Raw genomic sequence first — 26,260 nt, 5'->3', positions numbered from 1 at the left:
CATCTTCATCTCAAAAAGAAAACAGAAGAAAGAGTTCATATTAGATTTTTTTTTCAAGCCCACTATTCTTTAACCATTTTCTTTATCTCTACTATAAAATTGCTCATCAATATTCTCCTTCTCCACAGACTCTTTCTTCAAGCATCCAACTTCGTCAGTCTCTCTTAGCCCAATACACTCTTTCAGTCCTGCTCCTGATCTCAAAAACTTGCTTTAATCCTCTTGCTTTTGGGAATGGTATTGAAAACTCAAGAATATATAAAATATGTCAAAATGTTCCCTCTTATCAGTTTGGAATTGCGAAGAAAGAAAGGCTGATCTACACTGGAAAAAAATGAGTAAATACTGTGAATGTGAGATGTCTTGATTTCAGTGAAAAGGTAGAAGTTTGTAGAAAAGACGGAAGATGCTTTTCTTAATATTTCTTGAAGGTTCAAGTTTTTCAGCCATGTAGCATTCTTCTATTTCTTACTTCCTTTATTCATTCCATTTATTTATTTCATGGAATAGAACTACAGCTTAGTGTTTACTGCAAGTTTAATGTTCTAAGCCTTCTAATTGAGAGTGAAAGACAGAGACAAAAGAAGGCAGATTTTGAAAGTCCCTAAGCCAAAATCAAAGTAATGGCCTAAACAATGAGTGGCCCTTACCAGCTTTTTAACAGCAGTTTTCAGGGGATAATTTTAATATGTTTCAAAAACATTTATCTTCTTAGGTATATAAACATTCTCCTTAAAATCTTATTTTAGCTATTCAGTTTTCTCAGTATATTTTATTCCTCTAAATAGAGTACAAAGGTAAATTTTAACATTAGCCCTTCATATTCCAAACCAAAGTTATCCAAATAACACATTTTTAATGTACAAGGAAAATAACAGCAAAATTAAATGGCAAACTTGCAATTTTTTTAGCACAAACAGATTAGTAAACATGCAGAAAATATGCAGAGCTCTAGTGTTTACAATGTTTTAGCAAATTACAAATTATCTCAAGAAAGAGAAAAGCCAAAGGACAAACATCAATACACATTCTAAGGCTACAAAAAAATGATTTCGGTGTTGGAAAAAATTCTTAGATGGAAACAATGATGATAATGGGGGAAAATACATTTTGTTAAACTGTCTCCCCCAAGGTATAGGATAAAAATTCAATTTTGCACCAACCACAATAATGTCTTCTAGAGAGCATGCTTTATTCACAGCTTTATTTTGCTTTAAAAAAGAATAATCTAACAGAGCACAGACCCAGACTATAACTTAGCTAAAGCACAAGTCCTGAATTTACAATTTTATTAATTGAAACTGAAGCAGATTTACCCAGGCTAATGTTATGAAGCATGCCCTGGAGCAGAATGTTTCCCCATGAAATGTGTTTCTAGTGATGTCTATCTGCATATTTCTATTTAATTTAGGATGGCAGCGATTCTAATGGTTTTCTTTATTTTCACCTTATTTCTTCTACTGGAGTTAGACATACATTGTTGCTTTGCCTGCAACTTCTATGGTGATTGGTAACCCTCGAGGAACCTGAGAATCCGTCACTTTAATCCAGAAGCCATTGCAATTTTCCATGTTCAGTTATAACTTGCAAAAATAGGATCAAATAGAGTAAAGAGAACAATATTAAGCTGCAACTACATTGTAAATTTGTTATAACTCCTTTTCCCAAAATGCATAGCAGAGAAAATCAATATCATAATGTTATTTATTCCTACTGAAAAAATTGTCTGTGAGTTTTAGATTTTGAAAGGAATTGGGAGGAAATGAACGAGAGTGTTTCCTATAAGAAATGCTTCGTGGCTGGAATAATAAAGAGCTGGTTGAAATTGACACATCATTAGGGCGCCACTGGGATGTTATCCTGAATCCAGAAATGATGGGGAAATAAGCATGATTTTATGGAGTCTAAACCACAAACCAGCTGATTTTGTTCACTGGGGCATGAAGTATAGAACGTGACATAAAGTAGGGACTTGGAAAAGACTAAATTAAACCATCCCATCTAGCACAGGGCCACAAAATTTTGTTGCAACATGTCTTCAGTTCCCATTCTTAATATTTGGACTTCTTGGGCTCTGGCCTAAACTCTCTAATGTACTACCTATGTACTCTCCAATTCTCTTGTCTTCATCCATGATCTCAGTGATAATGGTTCTCAATGTTTATCTCTAGTCCTAGACTCTCCACTGAACTACAGGTTTCCACATCCAACTTCCTACTTGACACTTGCACTCATATATCTAATATATGTCCCATCTACAATGGCTAAAATGTGTGTTGGTTCTAATTAACACAGATGATACAGATATAGTAAACCTGTATTTTCCTGTTCCAGTCTTGTTCATCTCAGTAAATACCACTAATATCCACTTAGTTACTAAAATTCCAAACCAGCAATTATCCATAATGCCTTTTTTTCACTCATTACTCTCCAATCCATTAGCAAGACTTGTTCCACCTTCAAAATATATTCCAGATCTATACAAACCTCTCCAGTTTTCTCCATCTCCAGCTACACTTTGGTCTAAACCACTACTAGCTCTTGCCTGGAAAGTTTCAAACCTGATCTCCCATGTTTGCTCCTTCCTTGGCTTTCAATTTTCTACAGAGTGGCCGGAAACATGTTTAAGACAAAACCGTAATGTCACTCAACTTCTTAAAACCCTCCAATGACTTTGCATTGCCCTTGCAATATAAACCCAAATTTCTTGGCACTGGCCTACTTGCACTCTTAATCTGGCCACCTACCTCTCTAACTGTATTTTTTACCACTCTTTTCTGCTTACTAGATTCTAGTTACATTGGCCTTCTTTCTGTTGCTTGAATATAAGTGCACACAAGTCCTTGTGTGCTAACTATTCCTTTACATAAACATTTATCTTCTTACCTTGCATGACTGGCTTGTTCTGTGTTGCTCAGGCCTGCCCATCCAATCTAAATATTCCTCCTTTGAGCTATATTGCATGTTTTATTTTCTCCATTTCACTAACTATCTGAAATTATCTTATTCCTTTATTTGTTTAGCTGTGTGTGTTCTTTCTCTTGCCTCTCCATGTCACAATAATGTAAGTAGAAAACATGTCCACATGGTTACCACTATATCCCCAATGCCTAAAATAGCATACAAAACATATTGTTAAAAATATTCATTTCTTAAACATTTAAAATTTTGTTTAATTCAGAAAGAAAAAAATTAATAAATTATCTCTTACTCATTTTAACCCACTATATTTGCCTACTGATTTGTTTGATATTACACCATTTATTCACTGGATTTATCACATGGTTAAGATATTTTTTTACAATGTAAGAGAACAGGGAGAAATGAAATAGAGAAATAGAGTTGTTTTTTATTGAAGTGCATGGAGGTATGGAGAGTGACTATGCAGTGCTTTCAAAATCTAAGGAGTGCATCTTACTTGAGATATGATTAGCTTCCTAGAGAGAGAGAAAGAGAGAAAGAAAATATTCATATCAATATTTAGAAATGTATCACAACTTATACATGTGATATCACAATTCTTGACCATTATTCATACATTAATCTTTTTAGATTAGTTCTGGTCTTTTTTTTTTTTTTTTTTTTTTTTTATATAGAGTTTTGCTCTGTCGGCTAGACTGGAGTTATAGTGGCACAATCTCAGCTTACTGTGACCTCTGCCTCCTGAGCACAAGCAGTTCTCCTCCCTCAGACTCCCAAGTAGCTGGGATTACAGGCTTGTGCCACAACACCCAGCTAGTTTTTTGTATTTTTAGTAGAGACGGGGTTTTACCATGTTGGTCAGGCTGGTCTTGAACTCCTGACCTCAAGTGATCCAGTAGCCTTGGGCTCCCAAAGTGCTGGGATTACAGGCATGAGACACCGCGCTCGGCGCCTCATTTTTTTTTTTGCCCCCTATTAAACAAATGTTGAACCATCTCACCCTAATTTTCACATCCCATATGCCCTCTCACTACATCATTTTTCATTGCTTCTCTGAGCAACATTATGGATAATTTCTTCAGTTCTGCTTGCCCATTAATTCTTCCTTTAGTGGTATTTAATATATCGGTTTATTTACTTAATTTCAATTATTACATTTTTCTAAAAATTGGTACCCATTGAAAATTGTCTTGTTCTTTGGATTAATATGTCTTTCACATATTTGCTCTCGACATCTTTTATTTTTAATAATTTTAAATACTCATTTCATAATCTATGTTTGGAATTGCTTTATCTCAATGTTTTGGTATTTTTAATCTTGATTTTGATCTTTGTACTTACTTTCACTCATGATTTCCTCATGTGTTTTATAACTATGGATTTGAGCTTCTACTTAACAGGACTTTATTTAGAAATCTAAATGTCCTCTGTTGAGAATGTACCCTTCCAGAGAAATTGGTGATTAAATGTATGAGGTAACAACACAGGAACACTTGTTTTGATAAATCTTCCTTTAGGATTTGTTTGTCCTTGTGGGTGGTATACATTCAAACCTGAAACATTTGTGAGAGATTTTTAGGAGAGACTTTTTATCACTTCTCCTAGAGATCCCAAGGCTCTTCTTTAAGATTGACAAATGTTGCAGGGAACATCCAAATATCACTGACTGCATGTTAACCATTTCCACTTTTCTCTTCATTTTTGGCCACTGGACATTTCTGTACTATATTTTTTCAAGGGTGCATTACAATATTTGTCATATTTTATTCCAGTATTTCAAATATGTTTTGCATTAAGATTGTTTACTGTTGGTTTACAATATCTGACACATCTTTTTGGCAAAAATGAACCCACTTTCATTTGTATTTTTATGTTTTCCCTGTAATAAACATAAAGAACTCACAATTATGACTACATTAGTCCATTCTCACACTGTTGTAATGAACTCTCTGAGACTAGGTAATTTATAAAGGAGAGAGATTTAATTGACTCACAGCTCTGCATGGCTAGGGAGGCCTCAAGAAACTTACTATCACAGCGGAAGGGGAAGCAAACATGTCCTTCTTAACATGATGACAGAAAGAAATGCCGAGCCAAGAGGGAAAACTCCCTTATTAAACTGCCAGATCTTGTGCAAACTCACTCGCTATCAGGAGAACAGCAGCATAGAGGTAACCACCCCATGATTCAGTTGCCTCTCTCTGGGTCCCTCCCAGGACACATGGGGATTATGGGAACTACAATTCAAGATGAGATTCGGGTGGGTACATAGAAAAACCCTATCAATGACTGGAAGAAGTTATTTGTATTTCAGGGGAAAAAATAAGACATAACATTTGGCCTTCTTGTTTTTCAGAGAAAGGATGGTCTGTATTTTTGGCTCAGGGGCTGTTTAAAGAATATATGTAGTAAGGTCAGTCATACCAATTATCCTTCATACCCAGTTCCTTTCCCTGTTACCATTCACCTTCTGCCACTTCAGTCCAAGTCCTGAACTTACTCCTGACTGATATGAGAGATAAGGACTGGAGTTTGGATATGAGAAAAAGGAAATGCCAAAGGAAAGAGATATCTGATGTAATTAGAAAAGAGGGAGATTTCTCTGATGACTTGTGTATATATATCTGTATGTATGTGTGCATATGTGTATGTCTGTGTGATAGAGACAGATTATATGTATTATATCTGCATGTATGTATTTCAGTTATATTATTGAAACTCATAAGAATGGCATTGCAAAAATAATTTTCTATGCCCAGAATGGGTACCTATTCGCATTTACTTTTATAATTATTTCTATAATTGGTTCCACAAGTCAATACTGAAATAGCTGGCTTATTCCTACCACCTGCCTAGTACAGATATACAGAGAAGGTAATAATACATATTTAATTTTTTCTTTGCTTTATTTTCCAACAAATCATATGATCACAATATTGGGACAATATCCAACTTAGTATTCTGTTCCTGCATTCAAATGCCAGGATTCTTTTATAGAAAATAGACACCCTTTATAAGAATTAAATGGTTGAATATGGAGAAGTGGATGGGTAATTCTAAATGATATTTGAATAAATTTGCATCTGAAAGGTTCTCAGGAAACTTCTTTTAAGAGAAACTTTCTGTAGGTGCATATGCTGTCCATAAATCACTTGATTTGCTTTGACTCTATTTCCTCACTCTTACCAGCATTGCTAGAGTCAAAGCAAAAGCTCCAAAATTGTTTACAGTATCTTCCTTCTTCTCTCAATCAATTGTTATACATTTAGTGACTATCTGTTTTAACTGTTAGGATTTCTGTATTTTTCAGATGCCACTCTCAGGACCTAATCAAAATTCTATAGTAGGTGGAGAGATGTGGTGGAAATGAATGGAAAAGATACTTGGCCTGAAAAAAATTGTGGGGGTTGGATAAAGGAAGTGAATTAGATCCGCAGTTAACAAATATAGATCATTGAAACTATGTTGTAGTATTAGAAGGACAGATTTTGATTGGTCCTATTATCTGGTGTTTTCAATCATGTGAAAGAAAATCTCCTTTTAAATGCCCTCAGAACAGATACTGGGGACATTTAAATATTCCCTGCTTTATGTTTCTCTCCAGGGAGAGTTTCTTATCTAAATTTTGGTTACCATTTGAGTAAAATAGAAGACTGCCATTGAGTCATTATTTATAGGGAGCCATAGATCTCTGCAGTTCCTTGCCCAACTATATTACCTCTGGCACGGAAGTGTAAGGCAGCAATAAATCAATGGGTACTTACAACTGATACTTTTCTATTTACTGATCTACTAGTGCCAGTCCAAAAAAAAAATCAGTAGGTAAAATTAGGTCCACATTCTATTTTTTTAGGAAAGTCAAAATAATATAGATGATAGGAATTAATAATTATAACAAAAATTCAATTCACTTTTATTAATATTTCTAAGGGTACTTCCATGATTACTGATTATTCTATTTAGATCATGTATTAGTCTGTTCTCACGCTGCTAATAAAGGAATACCCAAGACTGAGTAATTTAGTAAAGGGTAATTTAGTAAAGGAAAGATGTTTACTGGATAATTTAGCAAAAGAAAGATGTTTAATTGATTCACAGTTCCACATGACTGGGGAGGCCTCACAGTCATGGTGGAAGGTGAATGAGGAGCAGGAGCAAAGTCATGTCTTACATGGCAGCAAGCAAGGTAGCGTGTGCAGGGGAACCCCCCTGTATAAAATCATCAGATCTCATGAGACCTATTCACTATCATGAGAACCGCATGGTAAAGACCCACCCCCATGATTCAATTACTCTCACTGGGTCTCTACCACAATATGTGGGAATTATGGGAGCTACAATTTCAGATGAGTTTTAGGTAGGGACATGGTCAAACCATATCAGAACACTTGGAAAACTTTGGCCTTTGGAGAGGAAAATGTCCACTAATAATCTAGATGTAGCACATTTTAAATTACTGAGTATTATTCTACTCTAGGGGTGTCTTTAAATCACAAAAACTTTGGAGAAAAATCATAATTGTGTGTTAAGTCATGTTCCTCCTATGATGAGAACTAGAGGGGATTGGAATGAAGAGCACAAAATCTGAGAAGCTGAATGTTGAAATATCACATTCCATGCTTAGGTACAAATAACCCAATAAAGTCCTCCCTCTTACCAAATTAAGAAACCAGTGCTTTTATTTTAAATACTTATGTACAAGTTTTTACTTCTGTTATTTAAGATTTTATTCCATAATACCTTCTCTTGATACATAATATATTGCATGAACCAGTAAGAAAAGTTCTTAATGAAATAGCAGAATAGTGGATTGATAATTTTTTTAGGCAAACAACGCAGAAAACCTTAATACAAGTAACTACACAGAATGGTTTGCCAACATTTTGAAGTCTAAAGTGATTGTGGGTCCAGAAGAATAGTGAAGTATGAGACACTGTGGGTATGTAATACACCTGTATGCTTCATATAGGCAGAGTCTGATCTGGCATAGTTGGCTAGGAGTATAAAATTACCAACAAGGCAATGTTATTATTTCATTCTCCATAAGAAGATAAGTTCTGTTTTCTAAGATTATGCTAGTAACTTCCATCTTGGTGCTGGGGTGACCATGTTCATAGTTCAAAGCAAATCTGTCACTGTTCTTCAAAACACTAACTTTCCATACAAAATTTAACCCCGTGGGGGAAAAACATGTTTTTTAAATCTAGAAAATATAAAAAGAAAATGTATTCCCATATGGTAGAAAAAGTCTTAAAGAATTTTTCTAAAAATCATTTATCAGTGAAGAACATTTTTCACCCTCAATTTCTTTATTTTTTGTGAAACTAAAAAGTTTTATTCATAGGGTATATTACTATGTCTTTAACAGTCAAATTTTATTAGCAGAAACTACAATAGAAATTGCCCTTTTCACTTAAAGAATGATTGACAAAATATAGAAAATGTCTACCATATGCTATCTATACACTAAATACATTGTTTCCTTTAGCTCAACTAGCATCTTCTGGACATCTCTTACTTCAGAGGCATAGCAAGAAGTCTTCTGGGTAGGAAACAATGAACAGGGTTAAGGCATAAACACCAATATGGGCTCAACACACAAAATAGAATCTGATAAAGTACTGTAATAAATGTATAAAATATGGTGGAAACATCTAGAAAGAGAATAATTTCTTCTCTAGGTGTCAAGACAAGCTCTATTGAAGAGATGTTAATTGAGCTGGCCATAAGGAATAGCTAGAAAAAAAATATTGAGGCAGAGCAAATGGAGTAAACTGAAGTATGGAAAGAAGGAAGGAAGAAAGGAAGGGAAGGTGGGTTTACAATTCGAGACTAGAGTACAAGGGAAAATAATGGGAGATAAACTTGAAAAGTAGCATGAGTATGCATTGGAGAATTATAGAAAACAATCATAAAAAGTTAGAATAGGAGCAACCTACTAAAGCTCCTGAATGCTATGCTAAATAGTTTGTTTTGAGTGGACAACAAAGAGAATTTTTGAGCTCAGGAAGGTGGTGTATATGGCACTGTCAGAGCTGAGTATTAGGACAAGTATTTCAAGATTGTATTTGTGCCAGGACCAAGATTGTATTAAAGAGATGACTCTGTATTTCTGACTGCCTTTTAAACTCATATATCAGAAGAAAATATTGGTGCAATACATATATATGCCAGGTATGCCTATAAAAAAGATTTTTTAATAAACAACTAATAATCTGTTTTAATCCTAAAATGGTGGTGATGAAACACTTTCATTTGAAATAAATAATTGAGGTCAGACAATATATCTTCATTGCTTACTTAATTTTACTTCTATAGATATGTTCATAACATGTGTTTGAAGACAATTTGAAAGGTTTTGATAGTTTTATGATCACAATAACAAAATACATTTTTGTTGTTTCAGATGATGGTGCCTATCCATTAACTGAACAACTGTGGTAAGTTTATTTTGCTCATCTTATGTCTGCACGGAATACTTTTCTTTTTGATATTCCAAAGGATTTATTTTACCCGTAAAATCTTCGGTTAAATTCTTTGAATGAGTTTCCTTTTGGCAATCCATTAGGAATTTTAGGATGTTTTGTTTCTTTTCAATTAAAACTAAGACTTTAGTTTTCAACCAGATTTTGTCAACAGAGATGTTTATTTTCACAGATGCTTCACTTACTCAAAGTTTAACAATCTTTCAATCAACTGGAAAAGTAATATCCTGTTGTTAGTTACTCTTTTAGTAGTTATAAGAAATACTTTATAGTTTTTAGATTGATAGCAGAATACCCAGTGTATACTGACACAAAAGTTATTTTTTGTTTTCTCTATTATCCTTACAATAAGAGAAAGAAGAAAAAGAATTTACATTCCTTAGCTTACATAATTGCCTTATATTGCTATGATTATTCATTGGAAACTAAGATGAGTGGGTATAACTTGGATCAATATAGTTCATCTCCGGAGAAGTTGCTACCCATTTATGTCTCTCTTGGAAGAATAAACACAACATATTTGTGTGCTTTCACAGTACTGGTAAACTGGTATTTTCAAGGATTCTCTGCACACTGCCAGACTTACAAAAAGAAGACTACATAAAATTGTTACTCATTTTACTTCTTGAGAGTTTACCAGTTTAGAGCATACTGAGAGAAAGTGTTGCATTTTTTGTTCCTATTCAATTGTGATAAGGAAAATGTTATGAAAGAATGTCTTTGTATAGCATCCTCCCCCTTCCCTCAGACTAGACTGCTTGGTAAAATAAGAAATGGCCAGAGTGGGAGCTGGTTGGCAGGAGGATAACAAGTTTGAAGGTGTAAAAAAATTTACATAGGTTTTGGATAAGAAATAATAGAGCAACTGTATGGGATGCTGTGTGTGGTGTGACTTAAGAAAAAGCAAATGTTGAAGAAAAAAATTAAAAGCCTTACTGTATATTACATTGGTGCTTCTCAAACCTTAATATGTCTATGAGTAATGTGGGCTATCTTTTCAAAACGCAGATTCTGATTGAGAATCTGAGCTGAAGTTGGGCCTAATAATCTGATTTCTGTAAGCTCCCAGGTGATGCAAAGCTGCTGGTTTAAAAACCACACTGTAAATAGTAAGGTAGTATATAAATAACTCTCTTCCTTTGACTCCTCCCCAAGGGACTTCAATCAAGACATTAATTTTCAAATGTTTGATTTGGATTTGACTTTTAGTGCTTCTGATTCACTGTTCAAAGATTATCTTAAGATTACAGCAAAAATGCTGTTTTAGTTCAGTCACATACAAAAAGAACTGGGTCTTGACTAGCTTCTATATCTGGTTTCCCTCTTATTGCCTAATTATTCCAGGGTAAACTGTAAAGGATTTTAAAAAGTCAATCTCTTTCAGTCAAGTAATTTTTGAGTGAAAAAAATACAAGATTTTACAAAAATATAAATATATTATTCTAATACTGCAATCTATTCAAAGGCAATCATATCACTTTGTAATAGTCTAATTACAAAAAGCAACAACAATGGTTGTGGGTGTAGATAGTCCTAACCATAATACAAGCGGACATTATCATCATTATTATGCTCGAAAGTACTTGAGTTTTGCTTGAAAATGTGACAAAATGCTTTTGTTTTCATACCACATTCCTACTGACATTATGAATGCTTTCTAGTCTGATTGTTCAGCTTGTGCAGATCTGAAGATTACAGAGAAAAGGGGGTAGATGGCAAAGTTAGTGGGGTTGGTTAGTAACCATGAATAATGGGGCCAAGAGGAAATTGGTATAAGGAAATCTGCCACTGGCCCACTGGTGCAAGGAAATCTGAAGAATTTTCTGAAACCCAGAGTCTTGTAGGCACTTGAAGAAGGCCATAGAAGTAGAAGTTTCAAAATCAATTGAAGTTTTCTGCTAAAACTCTCCTTTCTTAAACCAGGTTACATATCAGAATCAACTGTGGAGTCGAAAAGGCTAGTTAGATCTGGGTACTACCCAAACCAATTACCTCAGAGTCTCTCAAAGTAAATGAAGCCTAACAGCTAAACTTTGATGCTTTAGCTCCCTGGTGATTACATCAGGAAATGGAGTTGAAAATCCCTAACATTAGGGCCTGTAATTTTACATTTTCAACAAGTTCTCAAGTGATGTTCATGTTGCTGCTTTGTGGACCACACTTTGAGTAGCAAGGACCTACTAGACGCCATACTTTTTTCATGTTCCTGGGAGGGTCAGCGTCACCTGGGAGTAGTCATCTTCTCTCTAAGGATGCGGGAAGAAAGAGGAAAGGAAGAAAGGAGAGAGGAGACATCCTAATGGCACATGGTAGAGACACGGTAGAATGCGCAGCTCCCCACAGGATTGAATTTATAGGTCAATGGAAAAACCCCTGTACCAAAATATCTTCTCTAATTAAATTATATGGTACCTGAACATGCATTATTAAAATTCATTTGATTTCACTGCATTCCAAAGCTGACTATGCAAACATGATCTTTGGTGCAATGGTTACAAATATAGAGCATGGAAGGAGGAGTAGAGGGGGAAGGGATCTGAATTTTAATAATCATCCCAGGTGACTCTAATCAGAAATGGAGCTTGGAAGCGATTGTTTTAGACCACACACCACCATCTTTCTTGACTTTCTTTCAATATGCATACATATACTATTCTATGCATTAATAAACCTCAATATAACAAGATAATAATAATAACTAAGAGTTACATGGTGATGACTATTTGCCAGGCACTGTTCAGAGTTTCACATTTATAAGGAAAATCCTAAATAATATGTGCTATTATTACCCTCTTAACGTATAATAAAACTGGGGCACAAAAATATTAAATTGTTAAAATTTACTTAACTGGTAAGTGTTAGAACTGAGATTCAAACCCAGATACTCTGGCTCCACAATAAATGTTCTGTAAACTTCCAATAAGTTGTGAATTGATCCATGTATTCAACAAATGCTTCTGGAGGAGCTCTTATATACTAGGCAATTTTTAAGGTACTAGGAATAGAGCACTAAAGGCAATAAAATCTCTTCCCCTATGGAGATGTCCTTTTAGTGAGATAAACAGCCAGAATTTTTTAAAAGGCCTCAACATTCATGACATGAAGACATAGAATTCAAATATAGCCATTCCATTTGCTTTCTGAATGATTTTGTCAAATCTCTTTACCTGTTTAGTAATCTGATTAAATGATGTAAAGGGACATGTAAATAACTTATTTTTATTACTTTACATCATCTTTTAACATAATAAAAGTTTTGTGCATATGAATGGTTTAAAAAATAAAAGTTGTGTGTGTATGTATGGTTTAAAAATATCTTAATGAAAAAGATTGATTCTCCCCATGGCAGTAGGGCATCATGAAAGCACTATCAGGAAAGTATTGGTGGCAATGTTGCGGTGTTTGTGTTGGCATGGGTACTAGTAGTTATGATATTTGTGATAATGGTGATGTTGACTGAAATGATGAAATTGATGGTAATTGCTACCACTTATTAAGCACTTACTATAGCTCAGGCCTTGTGCTAAATTATTTATATTCAGTATTTAATCCATTCCACAGCCTTGTGGAAATAATAATATATTTTAGAGCTCAAGAATCTGAGGATTAGAAAGCTTAAACTACTCACCGAAGTCACATAGCTCAGCAAATAACAGAGGCTGAATTTAACCCAAAATATATCAATTATCTATTGCTATGGAAGAAACCTCCCTAAATCTCAGTGGCTTAAAATAACAATTTGTTATTCCTCATGATGCTGAGAGTAGATTGACTGTGCAGTTATTCCACTCCAATAAGTGTCAATAAGGATCCCTCATGCAACTATATTCAGCTAAGAGATTAACTGGAGGTCTCAGTTCTTTCCCATGAGGCCCCTCTTTCTATATGGTGAGTCATCTTCCAACGGCTGTCCATATGTCCTTTCTATAGAGCAGACTAGCATGGTTTTTCACACAGCATGCAGCTCAGCTCCAAGGAGTTTTGCACAGTGCCTATCCTGGTATCAAGCTTGCTAATGTCCCATTGGTCAAAATAAGTTACATGAAAAGCCCAGAGTTAATCAGGAAGATGACAAGTGTAAGCATACCTGGAGGCATGGTTCAGTCTATCACACCAGATATTGTTGCAGGGCTTTCTCCTCAGTTTAGCTAAAACCAGGTTCTTGTCACACAGCCAGGAAAGATTAGGTTCGTGGACACATAGAAGGGTGAGAAAAACAATTTATTGGGTGAAAAAGGAAAAAGAGAAAAACCTTCAGCAGAGCAAGAGGGAAGCCAATTAACCAGCTCCTGCCCCATCACACAGGAACTTAAGAGACCAGACTCCTCCCCTCTACAAATGACAGGAACTTCCATGGCTCCATCCCATTCTCCAAGTGTGCAGATTGGTCAGAAGTTCTCCAGGGATCCCTTTTTACCTAGCCGTGTCAATGTGGCTGACTCTAATTACTGTACTATAGTTTCACTACTATAGCATATTCCCTCCCTGAGGAGATTGAAAGTGATCACTGGAAGAAAGCAGACTACAAAATATTGTTGAAGACACATCATAGACAATTTGACCTGGGATTATTCCAATAACAGTGGGTCATCTATGTAGCCAGGAAGAAATGCATTATAGAAAATCCAGTGTTAGATAAATTGCAAGGTTCAAAGTTCAAAAATTCAGAGAATTTGAAAGGATCTCTTTATAGCCTGATTATCAAATTAGGCTAGAGTCACAGCAAAGATGGTGAAACTGAAAATTTACAAACTAGAATTCTACTCTTGGCCTAACATAGGATCCCATTTTTACAAGGACACATGTGCAGGCAGGTAGACAACAGAGGGACCGTGGTAATTTTGTATCTACTGATACTAGACAATTTTATCTCAGTTGAATCCTCAAGACCAAACCCAAAGATGCAGAAACGATCTTGATTTGAATGATTCAAAAGCTAAGATTTCTGCTGTTACCAATGACCTATGTGTACTGTACAGAAGTCTCATTTTGAGGTTGTGAATAACGTTGCATTGTAAGCAAGTTTACGTCCCAGTGGGCCTGTCAGGATGACTTAACAAAACAAACATCCCACTTACTAAGAGCTTTATCACTGCGGTCATCAACGCACCCAGATTACTGTATGTAGCACACTGCTCTCGATGAGGGCCAAGGGGAGTCGCAGTTGTCCAGGAAGACCATAATGAAATAATCAGTTTTGCCTCACTGCTTTTCTGGCTATTTCTTTTTTCAGGAACTCTACAGAGAATATTTGTCTCCAGGACTATAAATTTGGTACTTTTCAACAGCTGTAAATTTTCTCTGTTGCTTAAGAGTAGTAAGGATCAACACCCTACTCTCATCATTTATGGACTAACAATGTTGAAAATCAAGCAAACTCAATATGATTGCCACTCAAGGATTCTCTCTGTAAACCAAAGTCTTCTTTAAATTTTGAGATACATTCCAAATAAGGCAGAAAGAAGCAAACTGTGTGTGGAAGAAACTTTTTGCTTTTTCTTAACACAGAATGGAAATATAGTGGCGTTTCCCTCTATTATGACTAGAAGCAGGGCCCACTTCCCATGTTCTTCCAGGGAGTTTGGTTTTACTACTTAATAAAAACTGAAAACATTTTACTATAAATGGAAGAGGAATAATGCCCTAATATATCAAGTAGAGATTTCTAAGTTGCACCAACAAAATAATTTGGTGCATATACAAATGAGGACTCACATGTACGGAATTCAAATTTTGTATATGCAAAACAGATAATTGTACAATCAAAGAAGTGCCTTGATTAAAATCATTGTGTATGTAAATTCATCATTTGTTAGAACAGTTTTATTTTGGCACATGCATACATAATTAGTGACTTCTAATTTAAGATAGTGTCATGGTAGAAAGTCTTACCTAGTGGTGCTCATGTTTTACCCATTAGTCAAATCAAGTCTTATATTTTTTTATTTCAATAATCACATTGTTGTCATTTAAAAAATGAAATGTCTCCTTGTTTATCAATATCATTTAAAAATCAGAGTAATTTATAGCCTCTAGTTTTGAAAACTGGTTACACAAATTATTCCTTGGAAAATATTGATGATATGTCAAATGTTGACTCACTTTCAATTTGGAGGCTTATTTTAAATGATAAAGCAGTAAATGTGTAGCATATATAGAATATCCCTGATCATAAACCCTCCATTTATTTCCCATTTCTATTCATATTTGACATTTCTTAAAATTAGATTTAAAAGTCAGTTAGTGCACTTAATGTAATCTCTTATCCTTAAAGCAACCCTCAATAATGCATCTCACAATAAAAACTATCCATCTTATCAAGATATCTTGATAAACACCATCTTGCAATCAACACTATCTTCTTAGAAATCCAATCCTGTTATCAGTGACAGCAAACACTTGTCTGTGATTACTATGTGCCAAGCAACTACCCCTCACAACCAGCATGTAAGATAGTTTTACTGAATTTCACAGATGAGGAAACAAACACAGGTTACTTATGTATTAATAACTCTTTCAAAGTCACACAGCAACTGCTTGACAAAGTGAGGAAATTCAGAACTTGGTAAGACTGTGCCTACTGTCCTCCTTAAAAGCAGTACTAAGTCTGCTTCAGTTGCTCCTGTAAAGCATCTGTGACTGTATTAAAAGTTGTAATGGGATCTACTTGTCCAAGAATTACCTCCTCGATCTCTTACCTCTTTTACCTGTCCTAAGGCAATAATAATAATAATAACACATTTTTAATTTTTAAAAAATATGTTCTTCTTTTACTCTCTTATTTTTATTGTTGCTACGAATACTTTGGTACATTAGAAAGCTGTTTAGACGGCCTGGAGAACCCCAAGGCAGGACCTACCATTGACTGATGAGTGTTTCATGGAGCCCGAGAATTTGTTTTCCCATTTCTCTTAAGTATTTTTAAAGTAAAAATCTAAGTACTTCTGTATTCTAATTCACATAATCTTTGCTCAGAACTCTCCAATGGATCATTAATCTTACTCAGAATGAAAACCAAAGTTCTTACAATGGGCTTCAAAGTTGCCCATCCTCTAGTCTCCTGTCTGACATGGTTTCCCACCTCCATCTTCCTCTTTCACCTGTTTAAGCTAATCCGGCTTCCCTGCTGCCTCAGGAATCCCCAACCAATGTCAGGATTGAGGAATTTGGCCTCTGCTCTCTGTACCTGGAGTGCTTTCTCACATAACAGCATGTGACTTCCCCTAGCAACCTTCAGGTCTCTGCTGAAATGTCACCCTACCGCAATGCTTTTCTCTCACCTCTGTCTCTTCTTATCCCACTTAATGCTCTTAATCAACTTTCCATTGCCTCCAGAGCACTAACCTACCTTGCCTTTTATAAATCTATTTATTTGTCCAGCTTTTAATACTAGAATATATAGAAACTATAGAAACCTTAAGAAAGGAGTGACTTTGTTTAGAATATTCCCTTCTGTATCCCCAGCCTCTGGTACAGAGTGCATGTTCAGTAACTATTTGCTGCACAAATGGACAACAATCAAATTATAGAAATAGACAAGTAAATGAATATTCTAAGACTCTATTCAAGGATTCCCTACTTAGCTGTTGCTAGAATGACTGCCTGTTAGGTACAGTACCAAATGGTTTTCTTTACAGCATAATATACATGAATGTATATTCAAGTCTTGTCAGTGGTTAGTGTATGTCATTTTATATGAGGCAAGTATAAAAGGTGAAAATTAAAGATAAATTACTGGAACATATAATTAACATTTTATTATTATTATTATTAATTAATTTTTTTTTTTTTGAGACAGAGTTTCATTCTTGTGGCCCAAGCTGGAGTGCAGCCTCCAGAGTATCTGGGATTACAGGCATGCGCTACCATGCCTGGCTAATTTTGTATTTTTAGTAGAGATGGGGTTTCACCGTATTGGTCAGGCTTGTCTCGAACTCCTGATCTCAGGTGATCCAACTGCCTCGGCCTCCCAAAGTGCTGGGATTACAGGCAAGAGCCACTGCGCCCAGTGGCGTTTACTATTTTTGAGAACATAATAAGAGCAATCGCTAAGCAGTATGCTACTAGCTATATATTATCCCTATTTTACATGTTTTACATATATTATCAAATTTAATCCTCACCACAACCTTATAATGGAGGCATTGTTATTATATTCATTTCATAAATGAGAAAAATGAGGCCCAGAAAATGTTCAGTTGCTTGCCCAAAGTCAGAGACAAACCCATAGACTCCTATTACAAACTGAAATATATGCATATATATTTTTTCTCCCACACTGATTTATTGTTCAGTACCAACTCTCCCTAATGATCCTGATTAAAATACTCACTTTGAAATATTTTTTTTCAGAAGAGTGGCAATATTATTGCATTCCCTTATACTCATTATCTCAGAAAGCCTGTTTTATTATTTATTCTTTCTAAGTGTTTGAGAAATTATCTTGGAGAAATTAACAAAATGCATTAGTATACACATGCTACTTACTTTCCTTAGACTAATACCTATAATTACAGGAATAAAAGATTTTTTTTAAAACTTTTTGATGGCAGTTTTTGGCTCGTATATTTAAAACTTTCCTGTTACAATCTGTTTTTGCAATCATGTTTCTTCGTAAACTTTTATATGAGAACAAGCCTGTGATTGAATGAAGCCTTGGAATCATTCACCATTGCTTTCTCTTTAGTACCTGACTGATGCTTAAAACTAAGGTAACCATACATCTTAGTTTACTTGGACAGTCCTAGTTCATGTCTCTTCTCCCAGTGCAATTATTAGTATGCTATACATGTAGATATATTGATACATTAGTGCTGAGAAGGAAAGAGAGTAGTCCCTTTAAATGATACAGAAGAGGGGAAGGGAAGGGCTGAGTAGAGGAGGGTGTGGTCCCTGGCTAAAGCTCCATCCCCACGGACCTAGGTGAGGACAGGCACTTCTGCCTTCGTGCCCAAATGTTGCATTTTCCGAGACCACCCTGGCCTGCCACAACCCCCATCCTGGGCCTGTAAAAACCCAAGACCCTAGCAAGGTAAGGATAGAAGCTGCTGGACAGCAAGAGGAACATGTCAATGGAAGAAGACATAAGCAGCTGGTCGTGGGGAAAACCAGTTCTCCCTTCTGGCTCCCCCATCTGCTGAGAGCTACTTCCACTCAATAAAACCTTGCACTAATTTCCCAAGCGCACGTATGATCCGATTCTTCCGGTACACCAAGGCAAGAAACTCTGGGATACAGAAATCCCTCTGTCCTTGTGATAAGGAAGGGGGTCTAATTGAGCTGGTTAACACAAGCCACCTATAGGTGGGAAACTAAAAGAGCACCCTGTAACACCTGCCCACTGGGGCTTCAGCTGTAAACATTCACCCTAGACACTGTCGTGGGGTCGGAGCCCCACAGCCTGCCCGTCTGTATGCTCCCCTAGAGGTCTGAGCAGCCGGGCACTGAAGAAGTGAGCCACGCCCCCATCCCATTGCTCATGTACTATCACTTTCAAAAGTGCCTCTGAAGTGTCCATAATAGGCAATAAGTTTTCTGCTCACTTATTTAAAGCAGGTATGTGATATTTATAGAAAGTATTATAAGAAGCAGAGGAGTGAATTTTTTCAGCCAAGAATCCTATATCCAGTGAAGCCACCCTTCAAAAATAAGGTTGAAATAAAAACATTTTGTCCTTTAAAAGAAAAAGGTATATACCCTAGTGTAAAAGGAAAAAAGAATAAAAGTCCTCAATCACTTTGTTTTAATTTCAAAAGCAATCACTTAGTTAAAATCTAAAGAAAAAATTAATAATCACCAAAATGAGACATACTAGGCCTAAACTATGCTTCCACTTGCTTAATAGAAATTCTCTCAACCAATCTGAAAAGCCAACTTGTATTATTAAAATAGTCTCTGCCAGGAAGGACAAAACACTTATTTTATTTCTCTAGGTCTTTACGAGATTTCACATAAATACATAAAGAAAACATTAGAGATACCCTAGCTGAAGTACTGTGTTCCATTTACTGTTCCACAAAATTCATTCCAATGAATGTAGGTCTTTGGCCATTCTGGCTAGGACAAAGGAAAGAACAAATTATCAATCAACCTTAGCACCTACACTCACATCAAAGTCCCTCTGAGCATTAAATAAGTTATGTTGTTTCTCATCTGAGCTGTTAGGACACAAATTCTCAGACGTCTCAGTCTGTAGATTTCACATGAAGGGTTGTTTCATTTCTCCCTTTAGATGAGGGGAAATGCCTCTGTGTTGGGGCTTAGGAACCTGAGATGGACTTTCAGTTCCCTTTTATTTCATAAAACACCCGAGTATATCCAAGTGTCCGTGAAGCCTCAGACCTAAAACCTATAACTTACTCCTTGCCTTTCTTTTCTTTTTTTTTTCCATCCAGGTGGTGAATTTTAAAATGCATGCTGAAATATTAATCATAATATTTGTGTGATTTTATGTACATATGAAGGTTTTAATTTTTAGAAAATTAACGAACACTTTAATTTCTCCTCATATTTTGCTATTTAAAATGCATTTCGCTATAACTCTCTCACCTCCTCCTCCACAAATTCATGTTATAACCATTATTATAAAATGCATATTAGTCTTCAAAATGATTGACTGCTTTCTTGGACGACTGAATCATCACCAAGATTCTCACCACTGCCCTGTTGAAGCCTCCAGAAAGGCTAATGCAACCACCATTCATTTTCCTGGGATCTACCCTCACTCTTCATTCTTTTATTTGGTGGGGTTTTCTCTACTAAAATATGTTGCTTGACATACCAGAGGCATTTGAAGATGTTTTCTCAGTGCCATACCTCATTGGTTCAATGTGAGGCATTTTAGCAGGTCAGCAACCCTAGGTGATGAATCTCCATGTGGTTCATGTGTCTACAGGTGCCTGCCAGGGGCTCACATACATCATACGAGTCACATATGCAAGACTAAGGGAGATTTAGAAGGTGCATGGTATTACAAACATATATTGTAAGCTGTCATTGTAGCTAAGCCTACAGACTCGACTCAGGTAATACAATATCACCTAAGCTTGGGGTAAACAAATAGTTGCCTCTTTTTGTAGTGGGAAGTCTAAAATTTTCCCTTAGGTAAGTATTTTCTTATAAGATGCAGGCCACGCCGGGCGCGGTGGCTCACGCCTGTAATCCCAGCACTTTGGGAGGCCGAGGCAGGCGGATCACAAGGTCAGGAGATCGAGACCACGGTGAAACCCCGTCTTTACTAAAAATACAAAAAATTAGCCGGGCGCGGTGGCGGGCGCCTGTAGTCCCAGCTACTCGGGAGGCTGAGGCAGGAGAATGGCGTAAACCCAGGAGGCGGAGCTTGCAGTGAGCCGAGATCGCGCCACTGCACTCCAGCCTGGGCGACAGAGCGAGACTCCGTCTCAAAAAACAAACAAAAAAAAAAACAAAAGATGCAGGCCACATTGGGCTTCTGAAATCTCCCAACACAGCTGTTCCAGAAACAAATAGATACAGATACACAGGAGTCTCCTGGTGAGTGTTCATAACTGTTTTATGATACAGCATATTTTAAAAGAACATAAGACTGGAGTCATAGTTAGGCTTAAATGACACCTCTACCATTTACCTTCTATGTATCTTTGGACTGTTCACTTTAATTATGAGATTATTTCTTCAAATGGAAGATGGAATTTAAAAGTGATATTCACCCCAAAGTTGTGTCAATTAAATGAGTTAATGTATATTAAATACATAGAAAAGTACATGGTTTAATGGATGTTCCCTTACCCAGCATACTGAGAATGATCATTCTTCTTGTCTGTATTCACTTTCACTAAGATTTGTCCAGTCTGGGCATCCACACAGGCATGCACATAGCCAGGTCACAGAGTAGCTAGAAGGCCTGTGGATGAAATATTTGGTCATTGAAAGGACTGGTAACTTTATTTCACACACTTTCCTGAAAATATATATGAAAGGATTGGTTTCCTGTGATTACTGACCCAGGGTAGGCTTAAAGCAAAAGTAGAATCTGTAAGCATTTTGAGTTCCTTGTGAAAGATTGTCTAGTACTTCGCTTTCCTCTCATTTATCTCACTTTCCTCTTGTTTATCTTACTCTCTGGGATCATATTTGAAGACTGTTGATCATACGGAAGAAAAATAGTCTATATCCTGGAAGAAAACTGTGGCAAATAAATGTTTGACTAAAATTTCTGGCTGTCTTCATAGTACTTGAAAGTCCAAATGAATATAGGTGAAAATGCCAAATTATTGTAAAAGCTTTCAGACAAGTGGATACTTGGTAAATGAAGACAGAACATGTGGGTTCATTATTCTTTTTTTCTGTTGATATTATGTCTACATCGTGCCATTATGTTGGAAGACCTGTGTTTGTTCAACCTATGAAATAGCTTTAGTCAGGAAATAAAATTCCTATCAAATAGCACCTGATAGAAAAATATAAATACTTCAAAGTTCAAAACACTGTGTTTAGAAAAAATGATATATTGAATGTATGTATGCTCAATCAATTATGAGGGATCCTATGAACAATTTTTTAAAGTGTTCGAGAGTTTCAGAATGCACAATTGTTTCAGAGGCACTTTCTTTTCTAATGTCTCATCCCATGTGGGTGTTTTCTCCAACAGTCACCAAATGGAAATACCACTAAAAATCTGAAAACAAATAGTGAAGGATGAAAAAAGCAGCAATGAGAAAATGCATCATAATAGAAAGTCTCTATAATAATATTTAGTGATCAAGGAGCTCATTTTATTAGTATTGGCAAACAACCAACAACTACAAGTTACAAGAAACATTAACAACCAGGGTGAAAAAGCAATCAATTTTTAAATGTCAAGGAATCTACTTATTTATTTTTTAGGAGTTGGCTTAATTAGAAAAGTCGTTACAAGTGCCAAGACCATGAAAGGAACATATTTTACAAGTTAAATAAAAATGTAGTGAATACTTACTGCAAGAGCTCAAAAACTCAACCTCAGCATATCAGGTGATTAGTGTTAGATTCATACAAAGATGATGTTTCTACATTGAACTATCTCTTGGATAGGGTTGTTGACTCACAAAAAGGCCTAGTCTTTGCTCAAATGTCATCTTCAACATAAAACCTTTCATACCTAATGTAAACTGGACACAAAACTTTACAATACGCAACATGGTAAATAGAAAATCTAAAGAAGCCTAGATTTATTCATCATCTTCTATTCCAACTAGTTCAGTGACTTTATATAAGTAACACACTGAGATATATGTTTGTTTGTAAAATATAAATTATGCATCTGTAAGCAAAAACAAGTATGTGAAAATTTTTTAATATCCCTTCATAGTTTGAATTCAATATAATTAGTAATAGAATGTGGTTGTTGGCCAACTATATCTAGTATATAGGTTTATGCTTATTAAACTTTTGTGTGTGCGCAGGGCCTTGTGGTTTGTTCTGGTCAATATACTAAGCAGGGTTAGATATCACTTCTGGAACAAGCATTGAATTACTGTTGCAAAAACACACAGAATGCTTTCTTCTTTCTGAAACAATGACTATCAGGATTCAAGGTAGTGACTCTTCTATCAGACTTGATCCCTGAGTTCCCATTGTGAGCTGAAAGTCCTTGCTGAGGGACTACGACATTTTAGCGTAAGTGAGAAATAAATATTTACTTGAGATTTGGGTCTGTTTGCTACTGCAGCAGGACTTACCCTATACTTACCAATAAGTATAATTAAGGTACCTCATAAAAGCTTATGATAACTTTTCATAAAAATAGATGTAAGCATACATATAAAAAGTGACAATATATGAATCACAATTTTTTCTTAGCCAAATGATTTAACTTTAATAATGTATTGCTTAAAGCACTAAGAAATTCCCAAACATGGCATTGCCTCAATCCAGTCATACACTCAGGATGATGAAGCGCAAGTTGGTGATATTTTCTGGCCTCATTATTCTAGAATTAATAAGTTGAGTTAGTACTTTGTAAATCACATTGTACAAATTCTCTTAAGGATATAACATGGTGAACTTTTATGTCCATAGTACACTTTCTGCCATCTGTTTACTTATTTTGTACTCAGAAATAAAATTTTAAATATTTATTAAATGCTTAATATGTTTAAAGCATGTATTAGTTCATTGGATAATATGAGAAAAATTAGGACAATTTTCTTGTCTTTAGGGAGTATATATAGTCTAGTTGGAGAATAACTCCAGAAATGATATGAAAGTTATATGATAGCGCAAAACCTGCAAAGTGCCAAATCACAAAAGAAAAATGTTATGATTTCATAAAAAGTTATTTTGATCTAAAAATACAATTCGCAAATTTAAGAAATATAGAAACACAGTCTGGTGGTGACATGGCAGGGAAATTTTGCCTAAGATAATGTCCTTCAGATTCACCCATGTTGTTGCAAATGACAAGATTTTCTTCTTTTATAAGGCAACATAATATTCTATTATATAAAGATACAACATTTTCATTTATCCATTTATCTATTAGTAGACATTTAGATTGGTTGTTTTTGTATCTTGGCTATTGTGAATCATTCTGCAATGAACATGGGAGGTAGATAGCTCTGAAATTCTCATTGCAATTCTTTGAATATATATCCAGAAGTAGGATTACTGAATCGTATGGTAAGTTTTATTTTTGATTTTTTAAGGAACCTGCATACTGTTTTTCATAATAGCTGTACTATTTTACATTCCCACCTACAATGTACAAGAGTTCTAATTTCTCTATCCCCTCATTGACACTTACTCTCTCTCTCTCTCAATAAAACCATCCTAACAGATTTGAGGTGATATCACATTTTTCATTTTGATTTGCATCTTTTAATATGCCTTGTGGCTGTTTGAATGTTGTATTTGGGGAAATGTCTATTCAAGCCCTTTGCCCAGTTTCTGTTTGGGTTATTTATGTTTTTGCTATTTAATTGTAGGATATTCTTATATATTTTGGATATTAGCCCTTTATCATGTATATGGTTTGCAAACATTTTCTCCCATTCGTAGGTTACCTTTTCATTTTGTTGACTATTTCTTGTTCTGAATAAGCTTTGTTGCTTTTGGTATTGTATCCAAAATGTCATTGCCAAAACCAATGTCAAGAAGTTTTTCCCTTAAAACTATTAAAACTAATGTATTAATTTAGCAAAGTTGTGTTTTATAAAATCAATATACAAAAATTACTTGTGTTTCTGTAAACTAAGAATGAATCATTCAAAAAGAAAATTAAGGAAAAAATCTCATTTACAATAGCACCAAAAAGAGTAAAATACTTAGGAATAAACTTAACCAAGGAAATGAAAAACTCACATACTGAAAACTACAGAGCATTGATGATAGAAATTTAAAGAGACACAAATAAATCCAAAGACGTCCTGAGTTCACGGATTGGAGGACTTAATGTTTTTAAAATGTGCATACTACCTATAGTGATCTATAAATTCATTGTTATACCCATTAAAACCCCAAAGGTTTTTCTTGTTTTTTACGGAATTAGGCAAAACAATACTACATTTCACATGGAACCACAAAAGATTCAAAATAGCCAAAACAATCTTAGGAAAAAAAAGAAATAAGCTGGAGGTCTCACACTTCCTGATTTCAAAATATATTACAAAGCTATAGTGCAAACTCATATAGTAAATTTTATGGTAGCCACTAAAAATAAATAAATAAATAAATAAATAAATAACTTTTTTTGTTTTGTTTTGTTTTTGTGAGACGGAGTCTCACTCTGTCGCCCAAGCTGGCTCACTGCAAGCTCCGCTTCCCAGGTTCAGGCCATTCACCTGCCTCAGCCTTCCGAGTAGCATGTGCCTGCTACAACACCCGGCTAATTTTTTGTATTTTTAGTAGAGACAGGGTTTCACCATATTAGCCAGGATGGTCTTGATCTCCTCACCTTGTGATCCTCCCACCTTGGCCTCCCAAAGTGCTCGGATTACAGATGTGAGCTACCGCGCCCGGCCAAAAAGAAAAAATAATAATAATACTTTTTACAAGTGTAGCTGGCTGAGCGTCGTGGCCCACACCTGTAATCTCAGCACTTTGGGAGGCTGAGGTGGGTAGATTGCTGAGTCTGGGAGACCAGCCTGGGAAACATGGTGAAACCCTGTCTCTACAAAAATATAAATATTAGCTGGGTATGGTGGTGCGTGCCTGTAGTCTCAGCTACACAAGAGGCCCGTGGTGAGATTACTTGAGCCCAGGAGGTCAAGGCTGCAGTGAGCCATGATTATGCCACTGCACTCCAGCTGGGTGACAAAGTAAGACCCTGTCTCAAAAAACAAACAAACCGAAAGAAAGAAAGAAAGAAAGAAAGAAAGAAAGAAAGAAAGAAAGAAAGAAAGAAAGAAAGAAAGAAAGAAAGAAAGAAAGAAAGAAAGAAAGAAAGAAAGAAAGAAAGAAAGAAAGAAAGAAAGAAAGAAAGAAAGAAAGAAAGAAAGAAAGAAAGAAAGAAAGAAAGAAAGAAAGAAAGAAAGAAGGAAAGAAAGAAAGAGAGAAAAAAAGAAAGAGAGAGAAAAAAAGAAAGAAAGAAAGAAAGAAAGAAAGAAAGAAAGAAGGAAGCATAACTGATGTACTAAGAAAGGAGAGAAAATCGAATCCTATAAAATGTTCAATTAAAACTAATAAAGGCAGTAAAAGAGTGAAAGACACAAATGAGAACCAATAACTTGGACAACAAATAGAAAAACTAGTAACAAATTTAATAGTATTAAAACAACTACATCAGTAATGACTTTGAAGAACAACGGTCTAAGTGCACAAATTAAAAGAGATTGTCAGAGTAGATCAAAATATAAGACCCAACTATATGTTGTCTACAGGAAAGCCACATTTTATAT

General features: G+C 35.4%; 1 protein-coding gene across 43 annotated transcripts in view; it reads left to right on the top strand.

Annotated features, from left to right (window-relative positions):
• The window catches only part of LOC105489121 (protein tyrosine phosphatase receptor type D), a 2,338,800-nt gene that overhangs the window by 1,221,855 nt on the left and 1,090,685 nt on the right, over positions 1 to 26,260 (top strand). For all 43 annotated transcript variants that reach the window (XM_011753819.3, XM_071078808.1, XM_071078779.1 and 40 more), the window contains one exon: positions 9,329 to 9,362. The gene's annotated coding sequence lies outside the window, so the exon portion shown is untranslated. The remainder of the gene's footprint in view (positions 1 to 9,328; positions 9,363 to 26,260) is intronic.

The sequence above is a fragment of the Macaca nemestrina genome, chromosome 14 (genome assembly GCF_043159975.1).
Source record: "Macaca nemestrina isolate mMacNem1 chromosome 14, mMacNem.hap1, whole genome shotgun sequence".
NCBI lineage: Eukaryota > Metazoa > Chordata > Mammalia > Primates > Cercopithecidae > Macaca > Macaca nemestrina.
This window is presented reverse-complemented; position numbering and strand designations above follow the sequence as displayed.